The sequence below is a fragment of the Pinus tabuliformis genome, chromosome 7 (genome assembly GCF_031772625.1).
Source record: "Pinus tabuliformis cultivar Carrire ecotype Pingquan chromosome 7, CPIR1, whole genome shotgun sequence".
Lineage (NCBI taxonomy): Eukaryota > Viridiplantae > Streptophyta > Pinopsida > Pinales > Pinaceae > Pinus > Pinus tabuliformis.
In genome coordinates this window covers 907,786,588-907,800,357 of record NC_142293.1, presented here as the reverse complement: position 1 = coordinate 907,800,357, position 13,770 = coordinate 907,786,588, and the positions used below count along the sequence as shown (strand labels likewise).

At 37.5% G+C, this 13,770-nt stretch overlaps 1 pseudogene across 1 annotated transcript; it reads left to right on the top strand.

Moving 5' to 3' along the window:
- Positions 1-6,278: 6,278 nt before the first annotated feature.
- LOC149250559 (putative ribosome biogenesis protein RLP24 pseudogene) lies at positions 6,279-7,164 on the top strand (annotated as a pseudogene). The gene is made up of 2 exons (XR_016266490.1): positions 6,279-6,418; positions 6,837-7,164. The product of XR_016266490.1 is annotated as a putative ribosome biogenesis protein RLP24 pseudogene (transcript).
- Positions 7,165-13,770: the final 6,606 nt, after the last annotated feature.

The window sequence follows — 13,770 nt, the reverse complement described above, 5'->3', positions numbered from 1 at the left end:
ATGACACCTAGAAAAGCCAGATTCTAAAAGAAAGCTATCCATTTTGGCATACCAAGCCCGAGGAGCTTGCTTGAGACCATAAAGGGATTTCTTAAGTCGACAAACAAGGCTGGAGTCTGTTTGTATGAAGCCAATGGGTTGTTCCATATAGATTTCTTCCTGCAAGTCCCCATGCAAGAAGGCAGATTTAACATCCATCTGATGGACTTCCCATTTTAAAGAGGCAGCAAGGGAAAGAACAAGGCGGATAGAGTTCATTTTGGCAACAGGGGAGAAGGTTTCAGTGTAGTCAATGCCTTCAACCTGTGAAAAGCCCTTAGCAACTAGACGAGCTTTATGTTTATCAACTTTCCCATCTGGTCCATACTTGGTTCTGTAAACCCATTTGCATCTAACAAGTTTGCGTCCCTTTGGTAGAGGAACAAGATCCCATGTATCATTTGTCATCAATGAATGATATTCTTCATTCATAGCTGCTTCCCAATGTGGATGGCCTGAAGCTTCTGCAAAAGTGTCAGGATCATGATTTACTGGAGCTTGAGCCAGTAAAGAAGAGGCTCTTTCAAACTGAGAACGTGTACGTCGCTGATCTGTAGGATCACCGGCAAGATCACCTGCTGCATCCCGAGTAGCACGGACCCATCTTGGAAGTTGAGGATCCTGAGAAGGTGGGGGAGGATTATCATCCTCGCTTTCATCATCAGAAGAAGAAATGTTTTCAAAGATAGAAGAGATAGGAAGAGGTGGCACATCCGCCGGACTAGGCTCGCAGGCCGATTTATTTTCATCAAATTTTACATCTCTTCTAATGATAACATTTTTGGACTTAAATGGAATAAGTCTATAACCTTTTACATCTTCAGAATATCCAACAAAAGTACATTTCTCACTCTTAGGTTCTAAAGCTTTATGCTTTTCATCTGGAATATGGGCCCATGCTTCACTTCCAAACACACGAAAGTGACTTACATCTGGTTTAATGGAACTCCAAGCTTCTTCTGGAGTGATATTCTCTAGAACCTTAGTAGGAGTGCGATTGATTATATAATTTGCACAATTAATTGCTTCGGCCCAAAAACTAAGACTGAGTCCTTTAGATTGCAGCATACAATTAGCCATTTCCTTTAAGGTGCGATTTTTCCTTTCAGCTACACCATTTTGTTGTGGAGTGTATGGAACAGTATGTTGCATTTGAATTCCATTTTCGGTGCAAAAGTTGATGAATGTGTTTTTAACATATTCTCCACCATTATCAGTTCTTAGCTTAAGAATTTGATGTCCAGATTGTTTTTCAACAAATGCTTTGAAGGCCAAAAAAGTGTTAAATACTTCGCTCTTGAGTTTTAAGAAGTATACCCAAGTGCGTCTAGAGAAATCATCAATGAAAGTTAAGAAGTACTTGCAGCCAGAGAATGAAGCAACAGGAAGAGGACCACATAAATCACTGTGCACAAGCTGTAAAGGGGCTGAGGCGTGCCAAGAGGCACGTTTGTCAAAACTGTCCCGATGATGTTTTCCGAGTACACATCCGGAACAAACACCATCTTTGCAAGATACCATAGGAAGACCTGTCACCATATTTTCTTTACATAGATGCTGAAGGGAGCGATAGTTTAAGTGACCAAACCGCTCATGCCAAAGTTTGCTCACTTCATCATTATGAGCAACAAATACTGAGGGAAGATGGGATGACCCAAAGTTGTGAAACTTATACAACCTTTTGGAATCATCAGCAAGACCAGTAGCTAGAATCTGTTTAGGATCTTTTAGATCCTTGATTACAACATCATGAGGTGAAAATTCAACAATTTTACCTTCACCTGAATGAGTTATCTGATAGACAGATAGAAGGTTGCAGGATAAGTTTGGAACACATAATACATCATTGAACTGACCATTGTCTAGATGAACAGTTCCAGTCCCTACAACATTAAGAGATCTATCATCACCAACATATATATTTTTGGTGTTACAATCATTTAAAGAAGAAAACATGGCTTGGTTTTTGGCCATGTGACAAGAGGCTCCAGAATCAATGAGCCACTCATGAGAATGAGAAGAAGAAGAAGATACATTTAATGCATAACCAGACTGAGATGATTGACGATGACATGCAGAAAGTGCCGTTCCGGAAGTTGAAGTTGAAGTAGGCTCCAGATGGATGTTATGTTTCTTCATTGCGGCTTCCAAGGCTTCCATCTTCTTAAAGCATTTAGATTCTAAGTGGCCATCTCGATTACAAAAGTTACAATGTCTGTCAGTCTTCTTCCATTTGTTTTTATTGGTCTTATCATTTTGCTGAAATGATCTTTCATCTTGAGGCTGAGTTGGTTTAGGACCATTCCTTTGAGGATAAGACTTCTTAGGATTCTTTGAATTTGGTTGCTGCTGGGCGGCTAACGCTTTCGAGGAAGAGTTTCCAAGATTAAGAAGACCAAGGTGTAAGAGTTTTTCTTGTTCTCTTATTAAGGAATCACAAAAGGAGTCAAAGGAAGGGGGTTTGTAGTCTTTGCCTTGACAAATGAAAGCTTCCCTTGTAGAATGGAAAGTGGAAACAAATACAGAGTAGGCTGGTCCCAACTTAGTAAGGATGGAATAAATAAGGTTACCATCTTCTTTCTTAACTTTAACACCTTCCAAGAGATATCTAAGGGTCTTGAATTTGGACAAGAAATCTTCAATGCAAGAAAAATTATTAGGATCCAAAGTAAGCAACTCATTCTCAAGTTGATGGGCTCTAATTTCATTTTTAATCCCAAAAACTTTAGCAAGTTTTTCTAATGCTTCATGAGGAGTTTCAATTTCTGCAATGTGGAATCTAAGATCAGGAGAAACAGACATTCCTATCAAACCACGTGCTTGATCTTGTCTATTTTCCCATTTTTCGGCCTTGTCTTCATCTTTGGGTTTCTTCTCTTGGTCTGTGGCTATTCTGAAGAGACCTTTACTTCTAAGTAAATCTCCCATGTAGGCTACCCATTGGAAGTAGTTAGTGCTGTCAAGAATGACTTGGCATGGACTTTCCATTTTTTGAAAAAAAACTGAAGCTGAAGATGCTGAAAGTAAGTGGTCCAATGGATAGATCTCGAAAAAATAGGCGGTTTTAAAAAAAACGGCTCTGAAAAAGGCTTCCGGATGAAGAAGTTATGGCTTTTTGAAAAAAAAATTGTTGACGTTGCCGGCAAAGTGCGCGAATGTGCGGGAATGAAAAAATCCGCCCCCACAAAATGGAGACTTGAACCCAAGACCTCTACTCTCTTAAAAAGTCTTTGAACCAATTGATCTATACAAAATATTTGAGAGAGAGAGAGAGAGAGAGAGAGAGAGAGAGGGGGGGGGGCCTCGATTTGCGTGCTTGCCTTGGGAAGGCTCTTTTCCCCTACAAAACACAAAACACAAAACCCAACACGAATATGCAAAGAAAAACGAACCTTACGGCTCGAAGTTAGCTTTAGCCAAAAAACTAGAATTTTTTAAAAAAAAAAATCTCAAAGTTAGCTTTTAACCGAAAAACTAAATATTTTTCTCAATGTTTCTGATTTTCCAAGATCACACTAAGGTGCAGGGAAAAGAGCATACGCATGAGAAAAATCCTTTCTTTCTGTTTCTGATTTGCCCAGATCGCACAGAGTCGCAGGGCAAAGAGCATACGCAGAAATGAAAGGTATAGATCCGGGAAAAAAAAAAGGCTAAATAAACCGAAACCGAAATAAGCAGAGAGAAAATGACAGTAAACTGCAAAAAAAAACACTGTATACCTCCCGATCTGAAAAATGACGCAGCTAGGGCTACCGGAAACCTTTTTGCGTGAAACGAAAGGGGTTCCTCACTGAAACAGATGCTCCGAACGCAACAGAGCAGTCCTCTCGGCCCGAAAGCAGTCAGAAACAGCAGATCTAGGAAACGACAGCCGCATGCAGTTCTACCGGCTTCAGATTTGGATCACCAACGGACGCGGCCCTCAAATAGCTCCGATACCATGTAGGAATTTACAGGGTAAGTTCCTCAGAAAGAATACCAAAAGGACACCGCTCACAACCAGATCTCAAATCAATACACCAGTATTTTTGACGTGGTTAAAACCCTCAGAGTGCAAGGAGGGAAACAGTCCACGGCCTGTCCCAACGTGGGTACAGACAATTTATTAATCAAAGAATGAAAATTTACATAAGCTTCTCTCATGCACGGATTACCCGAACAATGACCCTCCATGCGCTTTAAATAGAACTCATGGACCAATCGGGTGTCAAGCCACGGATCAAGTGTCGATAATACCGAGGTGAGAGTGAACCGTCGGATCACTACATATCGTGACCGTCGGATTGTAAGTTACAATATGTACAACGGTAAAGAAACACACTTTACCTAACTCTATACCTAACTCTAAACTAGACCAAGTTGAACTTAACTATATCCTATGTGTCGGAATATCCTAACAAAAACCCCAAAGGGAAAACCGGTGAAAATTATACCCAGCAACATACTTATAAATTGTTGGCACTGACATACCTGAATTCTCAAAAGAAACAAAAATCATAAAAACAGAAAATAAAATCTGATTTATCTTCTTGAAATCTATTCTCTATATTTTTTATTTTCTTATTATAACTTTACTTCAAAATCAAGGTGCATGGATGCTTAGATTTGAGAATATTCATGAACATACTTAAGAGAACTAAAATAAAACTTTGGTACTTTTATACACAGATTTTCTAGCAAGAAATAAAACTGAAAACAACAAAATTAAAAATCGGTTTTAGATGTTCCCCGGCTTTGCATTATAGCACAGCGTAGTGTGACTCTAGGGACCCAATGCAGAATTTGAGCCTGTTGAAAATTCAAGTGCAATAGAGACTAGCACTAATTTCTGAACATGATAATTACTTCTGATGTTTTATGTGTCTTCTTATAGCATTAACAATTTCTTCGTCAAACAAATATACTTCAGAAATTCAACCATACAAGAATAAGAAAAGTAGAGATGGCAATGCGTAGAATGGACACAATGTTTACACTGGGAAAACCCACTTGGGGTAAAAACCCAGCCATTTTTTCCTTAGATAATCAATTCAACAAGAGAGATCGAAATCATAGACAAACTGGCCAAGATGGTCCAACAAGTTCCAAGTCAATGCTCCACAAAATTCCAAGTCAAAACATCCACAAACTGTCCACAAATGCTCTTGGTCAAGGTCTGCTACAAGTCTGTACTAGGGTTGAATTTTGACCTCTTTAGCTGCCACAGAAAAACTCGCACTTCACCTCAGAAACTTCGAATTCCACCTCTCAAAATCAACACAGAAACCCGGACTGATCTTGGCTTTCTGTAGTCACTTGAGCGAGGGCAGATAGATGACTTGTTCTTCTTTTTAGCCTCCTTATCTTCTTGTCTTCCTTCGCTAGAGAACAGAGATATACGTGTAACACTTTTGATCTGAACTGCCTTTTGGATGGAGGACGAATGAGCTACTTATAGGCTTTTTGAAGGAGGAATGGATGTCTCCTTGGGCAGGTCGACATGATCATAGGAGGGCTGACTTGGACAACTTGTGGAGCCATAAATCAACAATAAATTCAGTTTTTCTTTTCATAAAGTCACGATGAACATGCCTTTTTACATTTGACAAATACATGAGCATGACGAACATGCTAGACAAATAATAATTTTATTGTTTCAAGTAAATCAATGATAAAAATATAATTTATGAAGATCGACCATAGCTACAAAAATTCAACAATTCAACAGAGTCGTCAAAAAAGGCCATATCGTTTAATATTTCCAGTTTCTTCCTAGCTTGTTACAATTCAATCAATGTTTATCTCTTTACTTCTCTCTTTGCAGATATTCCGGTTTTGTCGTTCCAAATGTCATAAGAATTTCAAAATGAAGCGTAACCCGCGAAAGGTGAAGTGGACCAAAGCATACAGAAAGCTACATGGAAAAGAGCTTACTAAGGTATCTTTCAGGTTTCTTTTGAGCATTTGACAAGTTTTCCCATGTTGTGCCACAATTCTCATCCTAAATTGTAAAACAGATCACTAGTTCATCAGTGGTTGGCCTCTTTGGACTAAGATAACTACTAGACAATAAAGTTTGAGATTGGTCAATTTTGTGACAATAGTAGTTTTCTTATCAATTTTGAAGAACAAAAGTAAAACCATTTCATTTGTCAGGCCATACCAAATGCTCAAGACCATATTTGGATATGGATGGAGCTAGTTTGATGAGATGATTGGACATGGGAAATTTTCAATTAATGGTGTTGTTTTGAAACAAACATGACACAACGTTTGAGTTTGAGAGAAGAAGAAACAGGCCTGAGAGATATGATAGAAATGTTGTTCAAAATACCTTGAAGGCCATCAAGAAGATTGAGGAAGTTCGTATTAGCAGGGAGGCCAAATTATGGGAGAACAGGTTTGTCTCTTCTCAATAACTTCCCTTATAGAGGAGTTAAAGGTTAATAACTGAAATTAGCTATTTGGTTATGTCTGATTGTTTTGCTTATAATTTCTGTGTCCAAATACATTAGAACTGGTATATACCATTGGTCCATTCTCAAATCTTACCTTCTTTTGGGTGATACTTTTTCCCATCTCTAACTATGCCTGTGGTGCTCTTCTGTGATGTCCTTGGTTCTAATATTTCTTAATATCAGTCTACTTGTGGCTATATCTAAGCTAGGGTGGATAGAAATAAACTCAAAAACATGATCGAATGTTTGACATTAGCTGCAATATTAAATGAGTCAACTAGAATGTTGGGCATGCTTTTATTTTTTTCTTCTTCTGATCGTTTCAAAATGATGTGTTGCTTTTCTTTTTCTTGGTTATAGGATGAAGGGCAATAAAGCTAAACAAATTAAAGAGGATGCTAGAGAATTGGAGCAGGGTATTCATTTGGTCAAAGCTCCGCTTGCTATGCAAGAAGAGCCTGGGCTTACATTGCCAGCAAAGGCAGAGAAGATGAAAGTTGAAGTTTCCATCTCTAAGCAGCAAAAAGAACATTCCATGGAGGGGTAAAATGTACATGTGAAGCAGACTCAAAGCATCTATCTATTTTGTAACAGTACCTTGAAAATGTAACTAGGCTACAATATAAGTTGTTTCCTTGTCGTGCTCTGTTATTCTGGTTTTCTATCAGTAGTCTGGGGATAGAAGCTGTGGCTACCCCTCAAAACAGTCTATACCATGCTTATGAATTCTATTTGAATTCAGGGCAACAATTTTAATATGCTGTGACAATTCTGTAGTCGCTTCTCCGTGCAGGGAAATTATTAAGGAATTTAGACTTCTGTGATCCATAACATTGTATAGATAATCTTCGGCAAAATCACATAACCAATCTTTTGTCGACGCGTTTCGAACCAACCAGTGTGGTTCATCGTCAGGACAAGTTGAAGAACTAATCAGGTTTAGCTTGATTAAATAGAGTGTGCAGAGACTCCAACGGTTATATTGCAACGGCTAATTTTGACCTGAGGATCAAAGTCAAACCCTTAATTTCTATTGTTAATAGAAGCATATAATACATTATAATAAATTTATTGTTTAAATATAATTTCTTGAATAACCTATATTAATAATTATCCCCAAATTTTATTTAAATACAAATAAATAATATTGAATTACTATTATTCTTAGAATTTAGTTACAATAGGTAACTTTGTATTTATTTAAGAATAAATGTTTAAATCCGCGGGTCCAGAGGTAAACTAGATATAAGTTATGGTAAACTAAATAGGGTAAACTAAAAATAATGGTCTTAATAAACTATAACTTCCTATATTTATTATTATTTCCAAATTATTTAAATACCATAAATAGTATTAAATTACTATTATAATATACTTCCTATATTAATTATTATTCCCAAATTATTTAAATACCATAAATAGTATTAAATTACTATTATAATATAGTTATAATAGGTAATTGTGTATCTATTCAATAATAATTATTTAAATTTTAAGGGTCCAGGGTAAACTAGATCATTATTTTTAATTAATTATTTAATTGTAATGGCCCATTCGAAAATAAGTTCATACAATAATTTATGTATATTAATAATCTATATTTACTTAAAATTATAATTCTAATATTCTAAATAGTATTTTAGTTAAATCATTATTATGTAAATACCATAATTAAAGTAAATGTCTATTATTAATAAGAATCATTTCCCTGTTTTCAAATTCTTTCTGTTGCTAAGAATCATCGGATTTTATCAGCTAAAGAGCTTCTGGAGAAAGTTTGTAGAGCTTCACTGTCTGATCTTTTTGGTTTGTGGTTCTGGTGTTTTAACTCCCCTCCGCTGCAATCATCCTCCATGATTAATAATGATTATCATTTTTATAATTTAATTATTGCCCTTTCTCCAATCACTAAATGATTATTTCTCAATTCAGGGGACTATTGTTTGGCAGAAACTGTGCTGCGGTGCCATTACTTTATACTATTGCTTTTAATTCTACTAAGCCGTGAACTGAAATTTTCTACCATCGACATAGATTTAGTCTTCTCCTTCCCCCTCTCCCAAGAGGGTTTAATTAATTAATGACCAATAAATCCATTCATCTGCCTGTTTTTCTGTTAGCATTCCACTGACATAAGAGCTAATCTTCTCCTTTCCCCTCTCCCAAGTGTGGGTTTAACCTAATTTAGGGCCAATAAATCCATTCATTTGCTTGTTTTTCTGTGAGCATTCCATTATCTTGAGACATTTCAAACTGATTTGTTGTAAAATCTTTGAGAGCAAAGATCTTTGAGTGCTTTGCTCATGCCAGTGTTTCTTCTCCTTTATTCTCATATTTCTTTGCCCTCTTATTAGCTCTCTTGCTGACTTACTTTCAATTCCCTTTGGACTCGTGGATTCATAAATCCCCTTTATGGGCAGATTTCCAATCCTAAGACGGTTTATAATTCTGCTCTCTTTAGGTTTTCTCAAATCCTATGCAAGGGTTAACGGTCACTGGCTTCTTTCTATTATAGATGGCCCCTCCAGCAACTACTGTTTTTTAATTTTGTTACGAGGTTCCATCAGAGCTTACCATATTCATCAGCCTCCTCCCTCGTCTCTGGCCCCATTACGAGCTTCTACGATAGCTTACCATATTTATCATCCTCCTCCGTCATCTCTAGTCCCACCGTCTGTAGGGAGGGTAGATCTTTTTTACTAATGGCACATTTGAAAGAGAAGAGGTTAAATTTCATTCGCTGAAGAAATAGGGGAACAAATATGAACATGATACATAGTATAAAATGACCTGCAAATACTAAAATTGCACTAGTCCAAAGTCCCATAATCTTTGTAATAAAGTAGGAATCAGGATGACCTTGGATTAATATCTAGTTTTATTGAATAGAACATCCACATCATAGATTTTTTCTGTGCCAAAAAGGAGGGTAGAGTTCAATGAGTTTGCAAAATATTTGTACATTTTGTGCCAAAAAGGAGGGTAGAGTTCAATGAGTTTGCAAAATATTTATTCAGACAACTACCATTTTTTTTGACAAAAAAATTAGGTGAAGCTAGTATCGACAACCCACAAGTTAATACTAGCAGGAACTTGTGATTTGGTAAGGACCAAAACTTCCGGATACACTCCCATCATTGATCATTTGGCGTCCCATGCGAGGGGGATGCCTTCCCCTTGAGTCTCATCACAATGATCCAATATTAATCAATCAACAAACTCTACCTCCCTTGGTTTGAACTTGTGACCTGCAACGAGGAAATACATTCCTAACCATGAGGCCCATTCAAGTTGCTTGCACTTTTTTAGAAGACATGGGGTTGGGCTTTGGTCCACTTATGTGTGCATGGGTCGAGAGACTATTTTTAATATAGATCGTCTGGGTGCAATCACACATTCGACCACTACCACAAGGTGCCCCTATGGCTTCAGGGCTAGTTCCTCATGGGAACAATATACATGTTGCCACATTTTTAATACATTTCTGTTGAGTGTTATTGTCATTGATGTTAATGTCAGTCATTGAATGCTCTTAATACTAGTCTAGTTTGCGTTGATTGCATTGAAAAATTAGTAACTTGGTTTGGTCTTCATAAATATGAAAAGTACTTTTGATTCTTGTAAATTGTAAAATGGACGAACATTATTATATATATATATATATATATATTTGGAAGCATGGCTTTCATGCTCAAGGTCTTTTATTTAATAGGTCAAGCACTCATTGAGTGCTTCTAGGGTTTATCCTAGGTCAAGAAGTCAAAAGAGTCATTGTCATAAGTTGAATACCTCTTCGGGCACATTGTAACTTGTAAAGAAAATTATTTTTGTCCTTAAAAGTGTCAAAATACCCTCCAAGATCTGGTCGCTGACAGGTCGGCCTAAAATGAGGAGCCACATCCACCTTGAAGAGCCTATATAAAAGAGGAAACTTGATCTCCTTGAAGCACATTCATCTCTCTCTCATTCAAACGAAGATAGAAGAGGAGGCAACGAAGAAGGAAGAGGAAGAAGAAGACTTTGTTTTTGGGTTATCTCTCACTCACACATGTGAAGGAAGAGTAGGGTTTCTGCGACAGATCTAGGGTTTTCATCCACAAGTTCGATCTTGAAGGTAAAAAGGCAAGAAGGTCAAGCGAAGGTCACTAGAAGTCATTCGCAAGCTCTAGAAGTCAAATAACTCCAAGTGAAGGTCTAAGGAAGCCTTGGGAGGCTAAACAAAGCTCACACATGTGGCAACAACCACTGTAGGAGGGCTGAAAATTTCAAGTTTGTAGTGAAGGCCGAAATTCTGCAGCAGAAGGTCAAAGTTGTGCTATTGGAAGAGATTTCACTGGGTTTGACTTGAACATGGATAACACATCATCCGAAAAGGTTGGACTTGGTCTTGGGGGGTATTGGTCTTAGTCTGAAGGTCTTGGAATTTGTCAATTGAAGAATCTATAAGGAAGAGAAGCGACTTGCGGGTTTTCCTCTCAAGTGGAGAGGTTTTGGCTTTGGCTTGCAGCCTATATTTTGTGTTGTTCTTCTTGTTTTGGTCGTTGTTTGATGATATACAAACATAATAATAAGTAATGAAGCTAATAAGGAACCTAGAGTAAAAGACATCACAAGCAGTTATCAAAGTAAAGAGAAATCCCTTAAGCTCTGCCTTATAGATTTCTCAACATGGTATTAGAGCTAAGGTTGGCTAAGGGCATTATGAAGATCTCTTCTACACTGAAGAAGTTTCTCAAGAAGTGTTCAAAGGTAGCAAGCCATCTCAAGAAAGGTATCAAGGGAGCATGTAATCTTCTATTTACTACAAAGAAGGAAGAGACCAAATCAAAGGATGAAGGACTTTTCTCGACACTTACTGGCACATTTGAAGATGAGAAGATTTGGGTGATCGATAGTGGTGCATCAAGGCACATGACAGGTCATCACAAGCAACTAAAGACATTATCAAAGGGAAAATTTTCTTACTCAGTAGAACTTGAAGATAATAAGAGTTATCCCATAAGAGGAATTGGATCAACCTCAATAGCGCTGGAGAATGGAAGCAATATTCATCTCAACAACATCCAATTTGTTCCAGGTTTGCATAAGAACTTACACTCCATTTCAAGTATAGAAGTTAAATGTGATATAATAGCTTTTACTGATGGAAAAGTTGTAGTATGGAGTAAGAACTTAAGCATAGAAAATGCTAGAGTAATTGGCATTGGCGAAGGAAGACTTTACAGGTTGATATCTCCTCTTGCTCAAGCTTTGGTTCACATTGAAATGAACCCGTGTCAACTTTGGCATAGAAGATTTGGTCATCTCCATTTCAAAATCCTTCCAACTATAAGTTCTATCGTAGATGGAATCCCCAAACTAAAAGAAGATCACGAAGGAGTATGTAAGGGATGTGCCTTGGGTAAGAATACCAAGAAACCATTTGGAAGCAGTGCTTCACAGTCAAAAGAAATCTTAGATCTTATTCATTCCGATGTCTGTGGCCCTATTACTCCTAAATCACTTGGAGGTCATCTATATTATGTCACATTTATAGATGATCATTCAAGAAAAACTTGGGTTTACTTGATGAAATCCAAGGATGAAGTACTTACCAAATTTCAAGAATACAAAGCTCAAGTGGAGAACCTTACAGAGAGAAGAATCAAGCTACTAAGATTTGATAATGGAGGAGACTATGCATCCAAGGAAATCATAGCTTTTTGCAAGGAGTCTGGGATTAAGAGGGAGCTAATAGTTCCATATAATCCCGAACAAAATGGAATTGCAGAACGAAAGAACCAATCCATTGAAGAAAGTGTAAAAGCAATTTTGCATGATCAATATATACCGAATTTTCTATGGGTGAAGCCACGAAGACAACTGTATCATACAAAATCGAAGTCCCCACAGGTCACTAGATAACAAAACTCCTGAAGAGGTATTCATTGGGAAGAATCCAACTATGAATCATCTCTAAATCTTTGGTTGTCTTGTATGTATTCATATACCTAAGGACGAGAGAAAGAAGCTGGATCCTTCAGGCATGAGAGGAACATTTGTTGGCTACAATAACTCTTCTAAGGTATATATGATCTACATAAAGGAAAGATACCGTATAGAAGTAGGTCGAGATGTTATATTTGACGAAAATATTGCATTCAAGAAATCAAAGGAACTCCCCATGGACTCTAATGATGAAGAACTTCCAGTATTTGAAGAAGAAGTTACCAAGGAAGATGAAGAATCAAACCATGAAGATGGTGGTCCTAATGAACATATATAGCTTGTGGTCATCCCTGAATCAAGAAAGAGACCTAACTGGTTGAAGTCTACACTACTTGATGTAGAGGGTCATGGAGCAACTCAAGGCACATTCAGAGAAAGCAAAAAGCCCAAACGATATTCTAGATATGCAACCTACATGACAAACTAATAGAAGCAAAGCCATCCACGTTTGAAAAAGTTGTCAATCACCAAGAATGGAAGGATGCCATAAATGAAGAATATCAATCTATAACGAAGAATGGAGTTTGGGAGATCGTACCTAAGCCCAAAAACAAATATGTGGTAACTTCCAAATGGATCTATAAGATCAAACATATAGTATATGGAAGTGTTGACGAGTAAAAGGAAAGATTTGTGGCTAGGAGCTTCTCCCAACAAGAAGGCATCGACTATGAAGAGACATTTGCTTCAACAACAAGGTATACAAGTATTCTTTCATTTGCCTCTTTGGCAACATCAATGGGATGAAACATCCACCAAATGGATGTCAAGACTACATCCCTGAATGGTACAATTGATGAGGAAGTCTATATAGAGCAACCCTTGGGATTTTAAGTTAAAGACAAGAAGGCATCTGTTCGCAGATTGAAAAAGGCATTATATGGCCTCAAGTAAGCACCTAGGGCATGGTATGCTAGTATGGGTGCATACCTATAGAGATTAGGCTTCACAAAGAGTTCTGTTGATCCGAACCTTTATATTATGGTTATGAAGGGAGAGCCGGTAGTCATTCTTCTGTATGTAGATGATCTTCTCTTAACAAGTGTAGAACGACGAATTGAAGAATGCAAGAAGCAACTAGAAGCAGAATTTGACATGAAGGATCTAGGGCTATTGCACTACTCTTTGGGACTGGAAGTATGACAAGGACATAATGAGATTTTTCTGGGTCAAGGAAAGTATGTGATCAAGATGCTAAAGATATTTGACATGATGGCAAACCAATGACAACTCCAATGATCACAAGCTTGAAAAGACTAAGGAGTTTCGAATCGAGGCCTGTGGACCCTTCCAAGTATAGACAATT